This window comes from Leptonychotes weddellii, chromosome X (genome assembly GCF_054177405.1).
Source record: "Leptonychotes weddellii isolate Sample4059 chromosome X, ASM5417740v2, whole genome shotgun sequence".
Classification (NCBI taxonomy): domain Eukaryota; kingdom Metazoa; phylum Chordata; class Mammalia; order Carnivora; family Phocidae; genus Leptonychotes; species Leptonychotes weddellii.
Genome location: NC_138385.1, coordinates 67760163 through 67766171, shown reverse-complemented (window position 1 = coordinate 67766171; position 6009 = coordinate 67760163). Strand labels below are relative to the sequence as shown.

General features: G+C 38.7%; 1 long non-coding RNA gene across 3 annotated transcripts in view; it reads left to right on the top strand.

Moving 5' to 3' along the window:
- LOC115939253 (uncharacterized) overlaps positions 1 to 6009 on the top strand; it is a 48577-nt gene that overhangs the window by 19693 nt on the left and 22875 nt on the right. For 2 of the 3 annotated variants that reach the window (XR_014141332.1, XR_014141330.1), the window contains exon 4: positions 3838 to 3909. The exons of the other annotated variant lie outside the window; for it this stretch is intronic. This is a non-coding gene — a long non-coding RNA (uncharacterized LOC115939253). The remainder of the gene's footprint in view (positions 1 to 3837; positions 3910 to 6009) is intronic. 3 annotated transcript variants of the gene reach the window in all.

Genomic DNA, 6009 nt, shown 5'->3' with positions numbered 1-6009 from the left:
TGCTGCTATAAACATCGGGGTGCACATACCCCTTCAGATCCCTACATTTGTATCTTTGGGGTAAATACCCAGTAGTGCAATTGCTGGATCGTATGGTAGCTCTATTTTCAACTTTTTGAGGAACCTCCATACTGTTTTCCAGAGTGGCTGCACCATGTCATAGTTCTGCTTTAATTTTTTTTTATTATTTGTAATATATCCACATATCCACACAGGACAACATAAATGTGGTTATATATACATGCCCCCCCTTTTTAGTGCAGTCTACTCTTTTCCTTACTTTGGGCTTGAATTTCCACCTCCTTCCTTTCTCAAAAGAAGCCCCTCATTAACCCATTTTAACCATCTAATGTGTATCCTTCTGTATTTTTCTGCACTCTTATAATCCATTACAGTAGAAATACACATGCATGTATGTGTAAACAAATACACAGTTTTTTGGTTGTTGCTACCAAAATAGTATCATATTAATCATACTTTTCTGTATCTTGTATGTTATATGTAATGATAACCTTGTGTAAATGTCTCCAAGTCAACTTGTGTTGTTCTAATTCATTGTTTTAAATGGTTGTATAATATTTGTGGTGTAGGTATATTATAGTTTATTTACCCTTCTTGTTTTGATGAGCCTTTCATTTTGTTTCCAGTATTACTATAAACATCCTCAGACATATGATGTTATATACTTGTGCTTATATTTCTATGGAATAGATATCCGGGAGTTGGGTTACTGAGTACAAGATGTGTGTGTGTGTGTGTGTGTGGTTTTAATACATGGTTTTACGAGTTTGGGCTCTTAAGTTCCAAAAGTCTTAAGACTTGAGATTCTTCCCCCCAATGTATACGAATAACCTTTTCCCTGCATCCTTACCAATAATTAGAATTATAACGCTTAATGTTTAACAATCTCATGTATGCAAACTAAAAATCTCACTATTTCTCTAATTTGCATTTATCTCACTATCATAGAATTTTAGCTCCCTCTGCCCATGTTTATTAATTTATTGGCAATTTAGATTGGCTACTCTGGGAATTCTTGATTCTTATCCTTTTCCCATTTTCTTTTTAAAAAAAAATTTTTTTTTAAAGATTTTATTTATTTATTTGAGAGAGAGAATGAGATAGAGAGCATGAGAGGGGGGAGGGTCAGAGAGAGAAGCAGACTCCCTGCTGATCAGGGAGCCCGACGTGGGACTCGATCCCGGGACTCCAGGATCATGACCTGAGCCGAAGGCAGTCGCTTAACCAACTGAGCCACCCAGGCGCCCCCCCATTTTCTTTAAGTTAGGTTGTCTTTCTTCTAGTCAGTTTGTCAGACTACTTTCTATATAGTTTGGATATTAAAGCCTTGTCATCTCTATTAAAATATATTTCCTGATTTGTTGTTTGTTTGTGTATCGATGATATGTTTTGTCATTCAAAAAATTTTAATTTGTATATAGTCAAATGTCAGTCTTTAATTTTTTTGAACCTTCAGAGTTTCCAGTGGAGGTGATTTCTCTGACTCCTATATCGTACATCTAGCTTCCTAGCTTTTCTTGCAACGTTCATATTGTTTTTCCTATATTTAACTCGAATTCATCTGGATTCTGTGATGTACTGTAGGGTACGTGCTATAAGATAGCAGTTCAATGTTATTAACAGTCAATTATATGTAAATTTAATTACCACCTTCATTTTAAATTAAATTATATATACACATATGTAATTATATTGGCATTATAGCATGTTGGTATCCACTAAGGCAGGACCCCTCACTATTCCTTTTCATAGTAACCTTTGCCTACTCTTGGTCATTTATTTTTCCAAATAAACTTTAGATTATTTTATACAATTCCAAAATAAGAAATCCTGTGCATTCTAGTTAATATTGAATTAATTATATTCTAGTTTTATGATATTAATGAAATCTTCTCATCCAAGAACATAGTTTGTCTCTCTAATTGCTCAGATTTTGTTTTCTGTCTTTCCAAGAGATTTTATGGTTTTCTTCATATAATTCTGCTTCTCTTGTCAAATTTATTTCTAAATATTTTGTATTGTTTCACCATAATAAATGGAATGTTTTCCCAGTTCCTGCTTCCTTCCTCCTTAACTTCCGGTATTTAAGCTCTACTCTGAGAATCTTGTTTTAAATATTGTCAAAGGTTCACAGAAGTGGGTTGATTTCGGAGATGGTGAAAAAGGTTAAATCACTCGATTATATGGTCCAGTTCTTACCTGGAGGAAACTAGGTAAATTTATCCAACTATCTAAACATCCTCTGCTGTATGTCTTTCATTTGTGTCTCCAGTTCCATTTCGTAGTCTTCTGCACCCTGCTGTTTGCCCCAGGAGTTGACTTTGCCCTCTGGCTTCTGAATGAGCCTGTCCAGTGGGAAGCCCTGTCAGGTCAAAGGGTAGGAGAGTGATGTTGTGACATTTATGCCACTGAGCTCCCTCTCTGTAGGCTCATCATTGGCTGGCTACATCCCTCAAATGAAGGTGTCAGCTTCTGGATAGTGTCCCTCTATACTTAGGTCTCTTGAGCTTGGGATATATGTTAAAGTTCTTTCCCCTCACTCCTTCGGGCCTGGAGTTGCAAAATCACCCTGCAGTTACTAGCCTGGGGAGGCTGATTATCCTTTTTGTTTTCCTTATACCCCTGCCCGCACCTCATTAGTTCCTTTATTAAATTCTCCTGAAGTTACCCAGTTTGAGTGTTATCTGTTTCCTGCTGTGACCCTGACTGATACATACTTGTAACTCCATGTATTAGTTCCTCCTTCCTCCTAGTGCAGTCTAACTCAGAGTAACTTAAATGCACTAGATGGATAAAAGCTTTGGGGTTAACTTCAATACATAGTTTGAGATGTCTAAGAGGAAACATACTATGCATGATCTGAGATGTTGTCTAAATCTTCTTTCTAAACCAAGACTGTAAGGCTGTAAGCTTACCCAGGAAAATTCTATTGTCTAGACTGTACAGGACACTCTGCCCAGGCTCCATCATTTCCTTCACCTACAGTATTAACTCCCTTCTCTCTAGCAGACTGGAATGCACTCTCAAGGCTGAGTAAGATTCAGTTTTGCTTCTTTATTCTTGCTGCACTGCAGAAACACAAATACTCTTGCTTTATTGTCTTCTCTCTCTTTTCAAAATTCTCGCAGGTTTCAAATCTTTTACATAGTTTTCCAAGTATTATAGCTATAGTAGGAAATTCTATACAAATTCAAATACAAATTGGTGTGCGTGTTGTGCAAAAAAGTAACAGTTCTCAAAATATGATATCTATTCCAAGATTTATTACTAGCCATATGAGTGTGACATTCTGTTTTTAGTCTCTGATTCCTGATTTATGAAACGGAATCATTCTTCTTGGCTCACTGTGAAATATATGATAGTATATGGGGAATTTTAAAACGGCATATCTAGGGGCACCTGGGTGGCTCAGTCGTTAAACGACTGCCTTCGGCTCGGGTCATGATCTCAGGGTCCTGGGATCGAGCCCCGCATCGGGCTCCCTGCTCCGCGGGAAGCCTGCTTCTCCCTCTCCCACTCCCCCTGCTTGTGTTCCCTCTCTCGCTGTGTCTCTCTGTCAGATAAATAAATAAAATCTTTAAAAAAAAAAAACAAAAAACCCCGGCATATCTAGTGTGTGTGTGTGTGTGTGTGCCTGGTGTGGTGGCAGGGGCAGAATCCTGTTTTTCAGTTTGCTCATCCTGTCCTTTAATATGATGGCAAATGAGCATTTGTTTGAATTTGGTAATCCTTTCTCCAGGATTTCAGACTGGCAATTGATTTATTCTCAATACAGAAAACAGTTGATACTTTTTAATTTTATTTTTATCATTTCAGTTGACAAACCCCAATGGACATAATAGAATCTTCTTTTGAACCAAAAAGTGCCTGGAACGCCTGGGTGGCTCGGTAGGTTAAGCGTCTGCCTTCGGCTCAGGTCATGATCTCAGGGTCCTGGGATCGAGCCCCGCATTAGGCTCCCTCCTCGGTGGTGAGTCTGCTTCTCCTTCTTCCTCTGTGATCTCTCTAGCCATCACTTCCTCTCAAATAAATAAATAAAAATCGTAAAAGAAAAATGACCGAAAAGTACCTGAAGAGGCTAAACCCAAGTGGATTTTGTTGGCCAGAATTCCGTGGGCCCTTCTTCAGGACCCTGCCTTTGAAGAAGTGAGTCACTTCAGAGAGATCCCAGGGAAACTCAGCGTGGGAAAGACTGGCACCCATTCCTTCCAGAGATTACAGTTTCAGAATAATGGCCGATGGACTAAGCCCCACAATGAGATGAACTATGAATTGTTTGAATGTGACAGGAGCTCTGATGTGAGGGCAAACTCTGTGTCATCAGAGGAAAATCCTTATTCGTGATAAAGCCCCATTTTATGATTCATACGATCCTAGTTTTGAGCCCAATGCAGAGCGTATAAGACACATGAAAGGTCTGCATAGAGAGAAACCTTCTGAATGCAATGAATGTGATAAACTTTCAGCAGTAGTTCACATCTTATTAGACGTCAGAGCTCTCATATGGGGAAAAACCTTATAGTGTAATGAATATGAGAAAGCCTTCAGTCAGAGGTCATCTCTTAATAGGAAATTCATAGTGAGGAAAGCCTTTTAAGTGTAATGTATGTGGAATAGCATTTATTTGGAGCTCACATCTTATTCAGCATCAGGAAAGTCATAGTAGAGAAATACCATCTGAGCGTAATGAATATGGAAAAGCTTTTGGCCAGAGTTCATACCTTATGGAACAAAACCGAGTTTACAGTGGTGAAAAACCCTATTTGTGTAGCCCAGGTGGAAAAAGAAAATTAAGGTGGAGATCTTCTCTTAGTGACCATTAGAATATCCATAATGGGGAAAAGTCCTATGAGCGCAACCACACGTGATGAAGCCTTTGTGCGGATATCTCACCTTATTCACCATCATCGAAGTCACAGTGAAGAGAACTCCTATGAATGCAGTGAGTGTGAAAAGGCCTTCAGTTGGAAATCCCATCTTGTCTGACATCAGAAAACCCACAATGGAAAAAATTCTGTGACTGGGACATGGAATAGGTTCCAATCAGAACCCAGGTTCTGTGGGTTAAGCAATTTTTGGTCTCTAGAAACATGTTGCTGTGGGTGGAATTAGAAAAATACAGTACTTAACTAACACCGATCATAAAGAAGACAAGACTATAAGAGTAATCATTACTTAGTGTTCAAGTGTAGACAAATGGAGATAAAACCTAAGTCTGATTTACAGGTTTATTAGGTTTCAGATAACCCGAAGCTGAGCCAGGCCCATAATAGACTGTAAAATTCTAATATGCTGATTTATAGATTTGTTAACAATTCCAATGCCATCCTGATTGTCCCTTAATTGGAGGCAGCATGGCCTCCATCACATATCTTTCACTTACCACCACTGAAACCATGGATATATCTGCTGACTCTCTGAGCATCAGTTTCCTTATCTGTCCAACAGGAGTAAGAACACCTATCAACCTTGGGAAGGTTAGCGAAGATTCTGTATATGAAAAATTTCTGGTATAAAGTGTGGCACATACTACAGGTGCCATAAATTATTACTAATTATCTAGCTTCTCTGATTTGTGCTTGCCATTCCATTCCAGTTCCATTAGAACCAGCACAGCCTGTTTTCTTTATCTTTATGGTGGGAGTGCTTACTTTATAGACCTCTTTGTACAGTTGAAAGAGCCTGGGCTTATGCAGTCAGACATCCCTGCTGCTTTCGGGCTCTGTGACCTTGGCAGGATACTTAATCTCTCCGAGCTTTACAGTTCTTAACTGTAAAAATGGTGATGGTAATGACTGCCTTGCAGAATCGGAGGGATGATTAGAATTACTACTTAGGGAGTACTTGGCACACAGTAGGCCTGTAATAAATCATACCCATCATCATTCTCTACTACAAGTCTCTCTCCTTTAGAATAACTTCTTTATAGCTTGAAACTGATTCTAGCTCTCACTTAAACTAGTGACTTTCTTATATCTCATTCTCACT